The sequence below is a fragment of the Silene latifolia genome, chromosome 6 (assembly GCF_048544455.1).
Source record: "Silene latifolia isolate original U9 population chromosome 6, ASM4854445v1, whole genome shotgun sequence".
Lineage (NCBI taxonomy): Eukaryota > Viridiplantae > Streptophyta > Magnoliopsida > Caryophyllales > Caryophyllaceae > Silene > Silene latifolia.
This window is the reverse complement of record NC_133531.1, coordinates 113,900,783-113,918,524: the sequence shown is the minus strand read 5'-3', so window position 1 is coordinate 113,918,524 and position 17,742 is coordinate 113,900,783. Positions and strand designations below refer to the sequence as shown.

Below are 17,742 nucleotides of genomic sequence, written 5' to 3'. Positions count from 1 at the left end.
CGTTCCTTAAACTTTTCTTATATTCTTTTTGTAGTTTCTTCTTATGCGCAGGTCACAGGGTCGTGAACTAGTACCATTAAATCCTGAGATCGAGAAATCCTTGCGCGAGTTGAGACGATCACAAAGGGTATTACCGACAGAGGAAGAGCCGAGTACTCTGTCAAGCTACTACGAGAACACTCTCCTTTCTCTTTCTATCTAACTCTTTAGTAATTTATTTATTTTTCCATAGCTCCACAACTTTAATTCCCTTAATTCATATCAATATCTTATCATTCTTCTTATCATTTATCCTCTCTCATCTTGCTTCTCACTCCCCTTCTCACCATTAAGTCCACACACTAACAGTTACTCTTCAATTAGTCGTATCTGTTGGAATAAGTGTCCTCCAACAATAATGCGATCACAACTGTCGATCATGATGATCACATGTTTAAATCTCATTTTAAGAATACATGTGGGATGTAATATTTTACAGTCAACTGGTCCACACATATCGGTAATGATTGGTGACTAGAGTTTAACATTTCGCGTATTTACCAGTGCAGTGGTGATCAGTTGATCCCCTTAGGTCATACCTAAAGGGTAACACTCTTAATTGATTATTTAATTGATCGTATGACGATAAGGGTTAATTAAATTACTTAAAATTGACGGACGATTTTGGAAGTAATATTTACGTATCTCATTATAATTTAATTAAATAAGATAGGGTCTAAGTAATCGAATTGTTTTATTGCTTAGATGAAATTATTGTTTACGGAAACAAATTGAAACGGAATGAATAAATTATTATAAATACAGAATGTTGTAGTTTATAATTCGGAAACACTTTTTGGTACAAGTAATTATGAATTACTAGGTTAAAATTTATAAGTGACATATTTTATTAATATGTTGATTTTTAATTGTTAAAAATAGATTTTATACACATAATGTCTTGGAACATGTTACATGTGACAAATTGACAAAATAATGTGTAAATGAACTTTCCATTTTACACAATATGTACCGAAAATAAGGAGGAGTATTATACTTAATTATGTTAATTATGTTGAGTGGAAAGCATAATCATAATACCTAGCTAGTAGTCATGCATACCTATGTTTTCTTGAGAAGAATAACTTGCCCATGCATTGGCTCTCTCTCTCCTTCTCCCAACCGGTTTTCCAAGAGCCTTATGGAGAGTTTTTCTCCATCAATTCATTCATACTTTCACATAATATTTCTAGTGTAAGAAATATAGAAACTCTCTAGAAAACTAGAGAAATAAACACTCCAAAATTCATCTTCTCTTAACCGAAATTAAGAGACCAATATTAATATTTTTTGGTCATTTTTAGTAAGATTATTATTATTCTAGATCTAATAATATTAATCTATTAAGGGGTTATCTCGGGTATTCACTTTTGGGAGAGATTCTATACTTGAATCTATGTTCATCCATTTTAGGAGTGCTCAAGAACAAGTAAGAAGGAGATCTTACTTGTGCCCAATAATCCGAAATCTTCAATGTAAGATCATGATTTCTTCCATATCCTTTTTATTGTTTGCATGCATAAGATTTGCAATTTATTTTATGACTAAATAAATTTGAACATATATGAATAAGTTAAGTTATAAGATATAGATTTCTAACAAGCGGTATCATGAGCCTTTGGTTGTTTGCATGCAAATCGGTTATAGTTTTTCCGAGTTATACGATTAACATATAAAACTTGTAAATTTGTGTTATTATGATATATCTCGAAATAAATTATGCATGTTAAAGTTTCTAATCCTAAAATGTATTTAGGATATTTTGGTTAATTTATGGATTTTTTATGGTTCATCTTATATAATAATGGCATTAAAAATGTGATTTTGATGATAAAAATGTCATTTTCGGACTAAAATTAGCTAAACTTCGAATTTTTCAGTGGTTTTTGGATATGTTTTCACATATATTATTTTGAGATGACCTGTAAAGTTTCATAATTTTTGGATTTCTTATGCTCGAAATATGGATTTTTCATGATAAAAATCGATTTTAAATGAAAAATAGGTTAATATGAGAAATATTTCGAATCTGGTCATATAAATTTAATATGTTGTCACATGCAATTTTAAAAGATGTGTGTAAAATAATAGGCTATAATGAAGTCTTCGTGCATGATTTATGAATTTTTGATTAAAACATAGCATAAATAGTGACTTAATTAGTGAATAATTGCTAAAACATACTTCATGACTAAGGAAAAACGTCACATGTTGCATTTTATTATCTTTTTCAGATCTAAAATTGAAAAGTTGATGAATATAATTTTTCTCATGTTTTTATGATTATATATGATAAATCCGATAAACCGCAACAATGTTTTTCCCGATAAATTTTCGAAATTGTTAACCTAATTTTTTGAACATTATGAGTGTCATGGTATTTTTCCAGAATGTCCATAAGTTTAAATTTCAAATTTTGAATTTATTTGAAATTTTTATGATTTATTTGGAGTTTATAACATTTTATTGTAATTTTGAGTCCATTAATGAACAATTTTAAGAAATAAAAGTTAATTATTGTCAATATGTTAGTGGAGACTAATTTTGAGTCCTAAGTTGGTTAGGGTAATTAACTTATGCATAAATATGATTTTATGTAATTTATTGTGATTTTAAAAGGTTGAATCACGCAAATCCGTAAAAACCGATTAATATACGATATTGGCTCCTTAAAGGCGATTTAGCATAAAATTGGGCATGTTCATACATATTATAATGCTGCATTTTATTTATGATTGTCATAATTTTATTTTATATAATTTTTGAATTATGTAATTTTTACTTAGTATGGCCTTAGTTTTTAATTGGTATTACCCGAAATGTATGGGAATATCGATTCGGTTGTAATTTATTATTATCTCATATCACCGTTTTGTAATTTAATAGATTTATTTTATTTTAATTACAAATGTATAATAGGAAATTATGTAATTTGTTATGTAATTTTATTATCCCGGAGTTCCTTGAAGACAGTGTCACTTAAGAAGGTGATACATAAAGACGGTGTTACCTCGAGATACGTGCCAAGAACCGGAGTTCAAGGGACCATTGGAGTTGGTTTCCGAATATATAATAGTTAATTAGATTTTCTATTTTAGGAAGGTCATACTAGGATTTAATTTATGCTTTGCATTTTATTTATATGTTGCATGCATCACTAAATCGCCATAACTAAAACATGCATTATCTTTTTATCGAGTATATCGACCGTGTCAATTACAATTATCATAGTTCACCGCTTTAGTTCACTTAAAACGTGATAGATAATAAATTGACATGACCTCTCGCTAAAAATAAACAATTGAGACATAGCCTTACCAAAAAGTAGAAACCATGAAAACCTATTTCGTGAGGGAGTGCACTCGGCCACACCGGGGTAAAAACCTTGTTACGTAGGGGAAGTGGGTGATAAATGTCTATCCACCTAATTTATGTTAATGAAGGGTATTTCGGCACACCGTGCCCTAAGTTGATATGAGTTTGGATCATGGACACATTTATTCGAAATTTGGGTTGAAATCAACGAAAGTATTCACGACGATTTCCGGATGTGTTTCGGGTTAGAGATAAATATTAATGTAATTTTATCAACCAAGAGTTCTAAAAGTAGAATCGATTAAAGAGTTAATCCACCGAGTTATATTAATAAAGGGTATTTCGGCACACCGTGCCCCAAGTTAATATGAATTTGGATCTTGGAATCATTTATCATAGTTGGGTAGAGGTCACTATGTAAATGCTTTACTTGTTATTATATTTACAAGTATTAATAAGACGATAAATGTTAAGTTTTCCTCTATTCCGTTATCATATTGTTCTATTTCTTTACCACAATTTATATACGATATCATTTCATTTTTTAATTCAAAACTCCATTAAAACATCGTAACTAAAGACAAATTTGAATTTTCTTCTAAAAACCTCGAATTATCCATTGGAAGGATCTCATGTAAAGAGTATAGATAAAAGTTATTCATTATCAAACAGGTTTTTGATTCTTGACTAACACATCTACTTACAATGGATTGTTTTTTCATATACTTAATTTTTGGTAACTCGATTTGTTGGAAATCAAAATTGACCAAAATATCGCAACCACTTCAATGAAAGTTTTAAGACTAAACGAATAAATTGAAGAGTAGTCTTCATGAACTTCAATTTTGCTTCTCTTAGCAAAGACTCATTAAAATGAGTGGGAGCATTCTCTTAAACCGTTAAGAAAAGGACGAGGTTCAAAGAAGTAAAATTAGAATGGAATTGATACAAGGTTATGATAAAAGTAAAGTTATTGAGAATAACGATACTAAACCTATCAATCCCGACCGATAAAGTTTCCATTGTCTTAATTGTTGGACGCTAGAAAGTAAAACTACCCCAAATTATTGAAGAATCAACAAGTTAGTTGTGGGACATCTAATGGGACCTTCTTCTTTAAATGTTTATTCGATTAACATAAATTTTGCTAGTACTACTTCGCCAATATTAGAAACCGATGGTGGTTTTCATCACTGTATGCGATACATAGGATGATTAGAATATGACGACTAGCATCAAATAACATCGAGAGATATAGTCATTGTGTAATCAATCTAGTTTAGGGTTTAGAGTTGTACTTAATTGTGACTATTAAGTGCATAAACTCCAAATAAGAATATAAACTTGTTAAGATACAAAAGAGGTTTCACTTTTGTGACCCTATACACCACGATTTGATGTATGGCTGGCCCATTATCAAGGTGAGTATATTCTAAACCAAACTAGAATGATATATCATGTAGATGATGCAAGACTCAAATTGGTAACTCAAGATTAAACCTTAAATTCTAGAATGATGAACGCAAAGAGTTATCAAATACTCTTGAAACCATTAGATTGTTAATGGTTTATGCATATCTTGTATTCAAAGCAAGATATCTCGTGCCTTTTGGTTGAAAAGGAAATCGAGGTTGTAAATCATTGATACAGAATAGGTTGATCATTTTCTTTTACCAAAGATTTAAGTTGACGCTAATGTGTTCACTTAATAAGGTAAATAGAGAAATCTTTGAAGAAGTTCAAAGAGTTCCATGAATCACGATCAAGTCGTGACGGGATTATCAAAGTGAAGACTTTGATATAAGCCAAATAAAAGGTGATATAGTATCACAAGTTAATCTCTCTTAACACACATTATGGGACAATGTGTGGTTGGATAAGAAATCAAACGCTATTCGATATGGTTTGGATTTCGATCAAGTTACTTTGAGTTACTTGATCCTTTTGGGGATTTTATCATTTTTGTCTAAATTATTTTTCCACTAAATCTAAAACGATTCATATGAGATATGAAATGGTAGGATACCATGTTTGTAAGTTTTTCAAAAGAAACAAACGCTCATTTTTCTTACTGTAATCACGAGTACAACATGCTTCTGGCTCGTGAAGCTGTCTTTCTAGAATACAAGTTTATTTCTAGAAGACAGAGTGGGAGAAATTTATTCAAGAGCTAGCCACAAAGAATGTTATGTCGCAAGAAACTGGTCTTTCTTGACTACATGAGAGATTTTGTGTAAAACGTTGTTTCTAACGTGTAAAACGTTCAACGTCTCTAACGTGTAAAATGTTGTTTCTTCAAAACCTAGGAGGTTAAAGTCATCACTTGTTGAAGATGATGAGTTAGTGTTACTTTTAAGAAAGTAAAGAGCTTACAACTTACAAAGAAATTGTTTGATTCAAGTTGATTACTTCTGGAAAGTAATGAATATATGACTTACATGAGAGTATATAAGTCACAACTCAATACAAGGCTTGGAACCATGAAAATCCGAAATAAAAAGGCTTGATTAGTGACAAAGGGTTATTACACTAATAAAGAGAGATTTCAAAGCTTGATTGGTGGCAAAGGGTTTTGCACTAGTTGAAATGCTTAAGTCTATTTGGATCTTCTTAGGGATTGTGTTTCATTATTATGAAATACATAGCGAGTGAATCTAAAACATGCTTCTTCAATTAGAAGGAATGTATTCAATACATGTCTTGAGTTTTTTAGATTCTTGCAATCCTAAGATAATGCGAAACTTAAGAGAGGGTCTTAAGTAGGACATCAGTGAGTTGGAATCAATGTTTTGATCATGTTATAAAACTTTTCTCGATAAGTCGAGAAGTTGTGTTTATACATGGAGTTTAGTGGGAGTTACGGAAATTTTAATTAGTCTTATATGTGGATGACATATTGATCATTGGGAATGATTTAAGACTTTTGGAGTAATATAATACATCTTGAATTTCCGGTTTTATGGAGATAAATCCACATGATATTAGCATCAAATAAGAAGTCTTATGTTGATAAGATTCATGATTAGTTCAATCGAGTTGAACATATTTGGTTGATTCCATTTGCTTCCGCTGCCGGATCAACTAAATAAGTAATGATGTATAACACTTCATATGCTTTGAGTATGATGAATTGTTTCAAAATCGAATTTAAGTAATAATTACCAAGTAGCCATATTGATTACCCTTAAGTTCTTGCAGAAGCATTAAGGATATAATGCAAAGTGTTTTTGATGCAATTTTGTGTAAGGGTGTTACACAAGTGACAATTGACAATTGAGATTGCGCATGGTTTTCGACAAATGATGTGACCATAATTAGCGCACATTTAGTCCCCGAATTAGCCTTGTTTCCATGCTTTTTAGTGCATTTTTGGGCCATTTATTGTCTTTAGTTCTTTGTTTTGCATATTCTTTGAGGTTTTGTGTCCTTGGTAGGAAAGGAGTGCAAACCTTGCATTTTCATGGCAAAATGAGACTAAATTGATTGAATCCAATGACCAAGCATCAAGGAGAGACAAGATTAGAAGGCCTTTGAACATATTATATTAGTTGGGCAACGATGAGGAAAGATCCTTGCATCCCCAAGGAAATCCCCAAGGATTTTATGAAGAAAAGGGAAGAAAAGAAGAAGAAACGCGGTGAGCAAAGAATCCGCCGTCTTCCCTCAAGACGCCCGTCCCCCAGGACCACAATCCGTGCATCTTCTACCAAAGACGCCCGGGCAGCAGCACCCAGAAGACGCCCGTCTTCTCCCAAAGACGCCCGGGCAGAGACTCCTGAATCCGGCCGTCCCGTGCCCAAGACGCACGGATTCCAAGACAGCGCAAATCCGTTTCTTCAAGCTTCAAGAAAGATGCCCTTCCTTCAGAAAATACCGGCGTTTCGCTAAGTAGGGACTTAATCGTCATTTAAGCCCTTAGTTAACCCTAATGCATCCACCTAATTTCCACTATAAATACCCCATTAGTCTAATTAGAAGAGCATGTTCTTCTTATCAATTCTTAGAGTAGTTAATATCAATCAAATCTCTCTTTAGTTTTGTAATCAACAATTAATCAAGTTTTAATACAAGTTTTATTTCCTTAATCTCTCTTTTGTTCATCCTTTATTTTGGGTAATTGAATATTATTTGGGTTATTATTGGGAGATTGACAACCTCTCAATCAAGCATCAAGTACTTCTATTATTCTTTGCTTTATTATTGGAATCATTAGTAGGTATAATTCTCTTAATCCCTTTTTAATTATTGCTAATTACTTTTATTTGTTCATCATGTTTCACTTTGTTCGTATGATTGACAACCTTGCTAGCATGTTCAACATAATAATGAGTGAGTAGTTCCATAGCTAGGGTTAATGGGTAATTAGGGGAAACCAACATGGAGAATGATTCATGCTTAAATTAATATGCTTTCATGGTTTATTTTCTTGCTTGTTTTGATCTCAACTCATGCACATGTTATGTTTGATGAAATGTGAGCCTATGAATCCTTGCATTTTTTACCCATCACCTATCTTTTCAATGAGACTTGTAAGACATAAACCAACTCGAGTCTCATTAGACCATGCATGTTGTTGAGTAGGGAAGACTAAGTCGACTTGTAGGTGTTGTAAAATCTAATCGATTCGGCTCCGGGACCCAAAATTTCCTAGGATTGTGATACGTGCCTAATGTATAATCTTTTTAGCCTATTTTAGCACGTATTTCTTTGCTTTTTATGTAGCATCTGGCTACAAATACCCCCCGAATATTCTACTTTGGTCCGTTTGTTGTAAATTGCAGGAATTGACTGAAGAGGAGCTAAATCAAGTTTTAATTGTCCCATTTGTGTGCATTCGAGGAAAATAAAAAGTCGGAGCTTGGAAATCTAACACGTGGAAGACGTATGAGCCGAGTTTGGGAAACAATTCAAGGTCTGACATGCTTAAATAGCTCGATCGAGTGGCCTACTGCTCGATCGAATGCTCTACACACTCAAGTTTGGTCGATCGACCAGTTTAAGGGGTCGATCGAGGAAGTTCTGCAAGAAGTGCTCGATCGAGAGGTTGTTCTAGCTCGATCGAGTGATTTGCGTTCGATCGAGTGATCTTTCTACTCGATCGAGGGGTTTTCGTGTGTTTTAGTTAATTTCCGCCTAATTAATTATGGGCTTTGGTAATTAGTCCATAGATTAGGTTTAGGACGATTTTCGAGTATAAGACTGAAGAGAGTAACTGCGTTACTCATCTCGAAAAACTTAGACATTAGCTTTGGTTCATTTTCTCTGTCACTGTTCTTGGGATTTTGCCCTTCTTTTACCTTGCTACTCGGATTTGGATCTCGCGATCGGTATCATTATTCTAATTTTATTCTTAATTTTCATCTACTGCTTTAATTCTTCCCCTTTTATTCTATTGCTTGTTCGATCTTATTTAATTGTTATAATGTTTAATTCCGATTGCCTATTTATTATTATTGTTAATTCCATTGCAATGAGTAGCTAAATTCCCTCGCTAAGGCTATAGGGGATCCGTAATATGTAGGGAAGGCAATCGATTCATTAGGTCAATGCTAGTTGATCGGAGCCATTTGGTGTTCACAATTAAGCATATGTGGTCGTTGGTCAATGGTCGATACAAAACACAATTTATACTTCACAAACAACTCTACAATTAGTAAAGAGGCAAGTAAAGGTCGGATCCCAAGGGACGGGTATTGAAATGAAGATTCTATTGTAACTAGTGGTGTCTAGGGGTGTCACAAATTGGGTTGATGTAGAAGGTTACTAAACTAAGATAGCAATGAAATAAACTAACAAGGTAAATAAAATAAGGGGTGTAAACAATTGATTAAAAGCACTAGGGTGTCATGGGTTCATAGGGGAATCATGGGATATGATCATACAAACATGTTCTCAAATTATAAGCAAGCAATTATTGTTGTGATGGATTGAGTTGGGTTATATCTTACAATCCTAGGAAAGTTTGGGTCCCGGAGCCGAATCTCTTGGATTGTACAACACCTACAAGTCGACTTAATCTTCCCTACTTAACACATGCATGGTCTAACAAGACTCGAGTTGGGTTATATCTTACAAGTCAAGTTGAAAAGATAGGAGATGATAGTAAATGCAAGGATTCATAGGCTTAGCATTTCATCAAATATAACATGTGCATGTATTAAGATCAAAACAAGCAAGCAAATAAGATATGAAAGCATATTGATTTAAGCATGAATCATCCCCATGATGGTTTCCCCTAATCACCCATTAAACCCTAGCTAAGAGACTACTCACTCATTATCATATTGATCATGCTAGAAAGGTTGTCAATCATACTAACATAATGAAACATGATGAATAAATGAAAGTAATTAGCAATAATTAAAAAGGGATTAAGAGATTATACCTACTAATGATTCCAATAATAAAGCAAGAATAATAGAAGAACTTGATGATTGATGGAAGGTTGTCAATCTCCCAATAAACCCAATAATCTTCTAATTACCCAAAATAAAGGAAGAACAAGAGAGAGATTCAAGAACTAAAACTTGGATTAAAACTTGATTAATACTTGATTACAATATTGAAGAGAGATTTGATTGATATTAACTACACTAATTATTGATAAGAAGAACATGCTCCTCTAATTAGACTAATGGGGTATTTATAGTGAAAATTAGGGAGGATGCATTAGGGTTAACTAAGGGCTAAACTAGTAATTACACTTTTTAAGTTGAGCAAGGAGACTCCGGTATTCTCCGAGAGAAGGGCTTCTCTTATCGTAGCTTGAAGAATGAAATACGTGCTGTGCAAGAATCCGTGCGGATGGGAGTCGGGACGGCCGGATCTGGGCTGAGGAATCCGAGCGGATCCTTAGGCAAGACGCTCGGATTGGCGATGGGGAATCCGAGCGGATTCCTTTGCGGGACGCTCGGATTGGGCTTGGACGGACGGACGGATTCTCTACAATCCATTCGGATTGTAGGCCAGCATCTTTCCTTCTTCTTTTTCTTCCCTTTTCTTCATAAGTTCCTTGGGGATTTCCTCGGGGACTCAAGGATCCTTTCTCAACATTGCTCTTCTACTATTCTATGTACAAAGGCCTTCTAGTCTTGTCTCTCCTTGATGCTTGGTCATTAAATACGATCAATTTAGCCTCGTTTTGCCATGAAAATGCAAGATTCTTACTCCTTTCCTACCAAGGGATCAAAATCTCAAAGAATATGCAAAACAAAGAACTAAAGATAAGAAATGACCCAAATAGGCACTAAAAAGCATGGAAACAATGGTAATTCGGGGGCTAAATATGCGCCAATTATGGTCACATCAAATATCCCCAAACCGAACCTTTGCTCGTCCCGAGTAAAGAGGTGACAAAGACTAGGACCAATACTAACCTAACCTAATAATAATAGCCGATATGAGACAATTAGCGGGTCTCACTCCGCCCCTTCAACTCACAACAAGACAACCATGAGGTAGGATGCCTTCTTGCAAGGCAAGGTGGGTCTTGCCAAAATGGCGACACATCCAAACATTAAGCACACAAAAACATATAATGGATGCATCTACAAAAAGAATAGCCACTTTCCTCATCTAAGTGGCAGAAATTATCTACAAGGGAAGCAATTCAAGGGTACACACTCCTTCATAGATGCAATTTGTTCAAACTACTAAGCCTAGAAGGATACCAATAAATCACCTCCAAAATGTGTCAAGCTAGGGTACCTTTGTCCTCAATTGTTAAATGCTTTTGTCAAGAGTAGACTCCCTATGGTGTTAGAAACACTGGAGGATCGCGGAATTCCCCCTCTTGCCTAGACAAGAAGAAGGGTCGTCCCTCTCTACCATGCACAAAAATGGATACGGTGGATAAAGGGATCGATAGATATTTGAGTTTCACTTTTGGGAGTTTGCTTTGTTGTTTTTCCCCCCCAATTTCTTGTGGCATTTGACATTTGAGAACACTTTCTTTGCCATTTCTTTTTGATTTTTGGCATTTCAACACTTGACAACTTTTTGCATTTCTTTTGAATATTTTCAAAGTCACCCCAATTAGTAACGAGGGTGCCTTGTATTTGAAGCTTTAGGAGTTCTATTTTTGCTCCTCTTTTCATTGATGCATTTTTTTTGCAAACTTTTTTTTTTTTTTTTTTTCATTTCATTTCATTGAACTCAAATTGATTTCTTTTTGTGCCCATTCCCTTTGATGACAAAATATATGGTAGAACATGGATGAATGATAGATGTATGCATGGTTTCAAGGGTCACCTTGGAATAAACGGTAGCCAAGGAGTTATCACACCACAAGGTACTCTTGACTCGGCCTTAAACCATGGGTCAAAGGATACTAGCATGACACATCCTAGGGTGTTTTACAAGTATTCTAACAAGCAAAGTCTTAAGAAGAAAAAGCATCTACTAGGGCCTATATACACTTGTCAAGCTTCCCAAATAGACGGTTTCGCAAAATTTTTTCTAACATGCAACTACATGCCATGATGCAACTAACATATAAACATCCTAATGCATATGATTCTACCAACTAATATGCCATATAAACTAAATGCAAGTCCTAAGTTCACATTGTTTTACCGCATCAATCAAAATAAAGCCACATAGTCATTAACATAAAGAGGAAAAAGGAGATTGGAAAGATCATACCATGCGGTCTTCAATATCCTCAAGTCTCGGATGTGGCGTAGTCAATCAAAGTGAACAAGGATGAACAAACACAAAATATACAAGACAATATATACAAGTCTACACTACAAAGGAAATGAACTTGTTTTTGGATTTTTCAAATTTTTAAATTTTTATGATTTTTGAAATTTTTCAATTTTTATGGTTTTTGAATAAAAGTTAAGTGTTAGAATTCCCATCCCCACACTAATATGGGCATTGTCCTCAATGGCCAAAATGATGGAAATTATGCAAAGATGATGCATGATTTCTATACTAAATGCAATTCTACACTAAGCTACACTACATGATGCATGGTTTTTGTTATGACGGAGAGGATAATTTAGATTACCTCCCGTTGCGTATGCATTAACTTCCCCAAACCAAGTGAGACACTATTGCTAATGTCAAAGGATGGGTATAGTTTATGCACACACTATGCTATGCATGAAACTAGATTGTCATTTTGGATTTTCAAAAATGGGAACAATAAAGTAAGAACACCTCAATGGAACCGAGGTGTGAGTCCTTTGCTGTTGCTAGGACTAAACCAACAATGATCAAAATGAAATAAAATACAAAGAGATATAGACAAACCATGAGAGAGTAGGAGTCTCCAAGGCTAGTCTTCCATCATGCTATCATCATCATCATCACTTCCCTCATGAGAAGTGGTCTCATTGCCACTTTCCTTGGCACTTTCTTCTTTACTCTCATCATCATCATCATCATCTTCACCATCTCCTTCTTCATCTCCACTTGCATCTTCCTCAATATTATCATCAAATTCCTCATCATTTCCAACAACCTCATTGTCTTCCACCATGTCCCTAGATGCACCCGGAAACAAGGCTTCTTTATCCGCCCAACTAGGCAAAGGACAAGATGGATCGATGAGTCCTTGCCTAGCTAGATGTAGGAGGGGAGGATATTGAGCCAAATATGCATTCTTCCGATCTTCATAAGCTTGCTTGTGCATGGCTTGCATAAGAAGAGTGACATAGTCTTTTCCAATCTCAACTCCTTGCGGTTTGAACTCTTCATACACAAAGGGGTAAGGCGGTATAACAATGGAAGAGGAGAGGGTTTCATGGTCACCCTTTTGTTGTTGAATGATGTACTCGGCTTCTTTGGATAAGGGAAGTAGATAGTTGGTCCGGTGGACACTAAGACGGCAAATCTTTGCGGGTAAAGTGAATGATCGAGCCTCACTAGTAAGCCACCCATACTTGGTGTCAAGGGGATTGTGAGCAACCCACTTGAACTTGTTAATCATGATGGACATATCAATAAGATGGCCACCTTCCTTAGCTTTGTACTTGCTATCCTTATTAAAATTAGGATCAAAGTGCTTGGCTAGGACCGTGACTAGGCCGCCATTAACAATAACGGTTGTACCCTTCTTCCCACTATCAACATGAAGCCATCTATCAACCAATAGCCTCAAAGAATTGTAAGGCTTGGTGTGAATTCTTCCAATATTCAAAGTTGATTCAAGGAGAATAAAATCGAGTCCCGTGAAATGATTGGTGTCTTTCCTAGCAATTATGGTATTTCCCACAACTTTGTGCCATACTCTTATGCCCGGATGATGGACCAAAAGAGCACGACAAGCATGAAAATTTTCAAATTTCTTCCCGGAGATTGCCTCCCAAAGAGGCTCGGGGTCATACTTCCCATATTGCTTATGATATCTCGGTTCATCGCTAAGACCCAAAATTTCACCTAATTCCCCAAAGGTAATTCGTCTACTAATGTTAGCTAGACGAAACTCAATATTTTCCCTATTCTCAACTTTTGTCACTTTTAAAGAACTTAAGAATTCCAAGACAAGGGAGGGGTATGTTGCTTCCTTCATTTCAAACAATTTCTTTAAACCCATGGCATCGAAAAAGACTTTTGTTTGTTCAAGAACACCTAACTTCTCTAAGGCATCTTTGCATATGAATTTGGTGGATTGAATTTGTTTCATAGCAAACTTGACAAATGTATTTCTATGGGTATCGGAAATGAAAGTTACCTCCGGATAATGCAAGAGTTGATTAATTACCGGAGTAGAAGGTGATGCTTCCATAGAAATTTGTTGAGGTTGTTGCACTTCCAAGCTTGGTGTTGATACCACCATTGCCAAAGCTTTATTTGTTTGTAGAGCTTTTTACCTTTGAGAGAGAGCCTTTGCTTTTGGTGCCTTTGCTTTTGGCTCCCTTTGTTCTTGCCATTTGATGAGCTTAACCAAGAAAAAGATCAAAAATCTTCAATTTGTAGAATGCCCAAATCGATTTTGAAGGTGAAAGGCTTTGCCTTTATGAGAACAAAAATCGACTCAAAGGGTGAAGATTTTGTGCTTGGTTTTGAGTGTTAATGAAGATGGAGTGATTGATTTGTTGTTTGAAGGATGGTTTGATTTGATTTTGGTGAGTTTTGTTGAGGGTTTTTGTTTTTGAGATGGAGAGGATGAGGGTTTTGATGTTGTGGGTAGTGTTTATGAATGAATGAATGAATGAATGAAGGTGGGGTGGTATTTAAAGAAGTCGACAATTTTCAAGACGCAGGAACAATCCGTGCGGATTAGGCGCAATCCGCTCGGATTCTACAGCTTCAAAATTTTCAAAATCCCGCCTAGAGACGGGCGGATTCTGGGGAATCCGCTCGGATTCTCTTTTTAGGGATGGGCGTCTTTTGTTCAGGACGGACGGATTCCTATCCAGAGATTTTTCTTTGTTTTTCCTTCAGCTTCGAGACGGGCATCTTGTATAAAAGACGGACGGATTCTGGGGGACGGGCGTCTTTCCAGCAGGACGCTCGGATCTTCTTCAGACGGGCGGATTCTCAGGAATCCGCTCGGATTCTTCTCTGTTGCACACGGATTCAGTTCCACCCGTGCACAAACGCATTCCCTTATCATTCTTTCTTTCTTTCTTTCAAATCTTGTGTTCTTCATTGTGGGGGCACTACTAAGGCATGAATAGCCTAGGCAATTGCCATCCCCACACTACGGTAAAGCACTACACAACAATTAAAATTGTTAATCCCTCCCTCACTTCTCTCTTACATGACGATTATTTTGATCAAAGTAAATAAAATCCAAAAATGACAAAAAATGCAATACAAAAATTGAAATGTAAGTTAGGGAGTTAGTAATATTTACAAGTGGTGGTTTAGGGAGGACTCCACCAAACTCTCATTCTTGATGAGATGTCAAGGAGGCATGTCCAAGATGTTGTTGATGTTGCTCAACACCTTGAAGAAGTAATCAAAAGCTTGTTCATTATCATGGTAGAGGCTTTCAATAGATCTTGGTTCTTGTTGTTGATCATGATCAATGGCATTACCAATGTAGGGATTAAAGATCCCTTCAAATTCGTCGTCCCAAAGACCACAAACTTCATTAAGTTGATCATTGAAAATCTCTTGCTTCGATGGAGACAACTCTCCCAATTTCTTTTCTTGGCCAATGAGGCCATCTTCTTCTTCCTTGGTTGATTTTGATGAGCTTTGCAAGCTCTCCTTGTCACAAGTCACTTGCTCTTTGAATGGAGCATCTTCAATTTTCTTCCTCCATTGGAGTTCCGATTTCTTCTTTTCATCTTTCCGGCTATAATGATCAATCATGAAACATGGCTCATGCAAACGAGGAGCTCTCATGGTTTTGTCAAGATTAAAAGTTATGCTTTCATCTCCCACTTCTAGAGTGAGCTCTCCATGTTTCACATCAATCACCGCACCCGCGGTGTGTAGGAAAGGTCTTCCTAAGATGATTGGAATGTTGGAATCTTCCTCCATATCAACAATGACAAAGTCTACCGGGATGAAAAACTTTCCAATTCGCACGGGGACATCTTCCCATATCCCTAATGGTGTCTTCGTCGATCTATCGGCCATTTGAAGTGTGATATTGGTGCATTTAAGCTCTCCCATTCCCAACCTTTTACTTACCGAGTACGGCATGACACTCACACTAGCCCCTAGATCACATAAGGCTTTGTTGATCGTTGTGTCGCCAATGGTACACGGTATTGAGAAGCTTCCCGGATCCTTTAACTTTGGAGGTGAACTCCCTTGAAGTATGGCACTACTCACCTTTGTGAAGGCGATAGTCTCAAGTTTCTGGATCGACTTATTCTTTGTGAGGATATCTTTCATGTATTTCGCATAGGCCGGTACGTGATTGATTAATTCCGTGAAAGGAATTGAGACTTCTAAGTTCTTCACAATCTCCATGAACTTTCCAAGTTGATCATCAAATTTGGGCTTGGCTTGACGACTTGGAAAAGGAAGTCTAATCACAATGGGCTCCTTTTCTTTGGCCTTGTCTTCATTTTTCTTTGAACTTTCTTCTTTTGATGATTCCCCTTCTTTGGGGCCTTGCACAAGAACTTCATTCTCACTAGCTCTCACAACTTCATCCTCAACTTGCTCCTTTGGTGCTTCATACCTTGTGCCACTTCTCAAGTGAATGGCACTAACCGTTTCATGTCTAGGGGGATTACTTTGAGGTGGTAATTGCCCCTTTTGTCTTTGAGAGCTTGAAGATGCTAGTTGAGTCAATTGTGTTTCCAACATCTTGGTGTGAGATAGAATGTTGTTGATGGTGGTGTCTTTTGCTTGGCTATCTTTTTGCATTTGAGTGAAAAATTCTTGTTGATTCTTTTGCATTTGGAGGACCGCTTTTTGGACATCAAAACCTTGGTCATTTTGGTGATTGTATGGATTTTGATTTTGGTAACCTTGGTTTTGATTGTAAAAGGGTCTTTGATTTTGATTTCTCATGGGTGGTGGAGTGTATGTTGTTTGAGGGTTTTGAACATTTTGGCTTTTGTATGAGAGATTTGGATGGAACTTGGTGTTTTCATTGTAAAAATTTGAATAAGGGGTACCACTCTTGTATGCTTGGAAAGCATTAACTTGTTCATTTGTTCCCCTACACTCACTTGAGTCATGACCCAAAGTTCCACAATTCTCACATATCCCACTTGGGATTGATGAGGATGCCGTCATGGCATTGACATGATGCTTCGATGATTTTGAGTTTTCCTCAAGTCTAGCCATAGCTTGTTCAAACTTCAAGTTGATTGTGTCTATGTGAGCACTAAGTTGAGCACCCAATTGAGTAACGGAGTCCACTTCATGCTTTCCTCCTCTAGTAGCCTTGCGAGGTCTACTATATTGTGAATTATGGACCGCCATTTCCTCAATCTTGTTCCATGTTTGATTGTCATCAACTTCGGTGAACATTCCATTTGATCCCATATTGAGAATGTTCCTTGAATCTTCATATAAACCGTTCCAAAATTGTTGCACCAAAAACCATTCGCTAAGTCCATGGTGAGGACATGAGCGACAAATACCTTTGAACCGCTCCCAAGCTTCATACAAAGATTCTTCATCCCTTTGCTTAAAACCTGTAATTTGAGCTCTTAGCATATTGGTCTTTTCCGGTGGGTAGAATTTTTTGTAGAAAGCTAGAGCTAACTTCTTCCAAGAATCTATTTCAAGGGTGGCCTTATCAAGGCCCTTCAACCATTGCTTTGCGGTGCCGATTAACGAAAAAGGAAATAAGACCCATCTTATTTGGTCTTGAGTCACGCCCGTTTGAGAGATAGCATCACAATAATCGCAAAATGTTTCCATATGAGAATGAGGGTCCTCGCTAGGCATTCCCCCGAATTGGCTCCTCTCAACTAGTTGGATGAAGGCGGACTTGGCAATAAAATTTCCGGTGAGATG

General features: G+C 36.1%; 1 non-coding gene across 1 annotated transcript; it reads left to right on the top strand.

The window, feature by feature from the left end:
- Window positions 1–17,332: 17,332 nt before the first annotated feature.
- LOC141588955 (small nucleolar RNA R71) lies at window positions 17,333–17,439 on the top strand. Its single transcript, XR_012519920.1, has one exon. It is a non-coding gene; the product is annotated as a small nucleolar RNA R71 (small nucleolar RNA).
- Window positions 17,440–17,742: the final 303 nt, after the last annotated feature.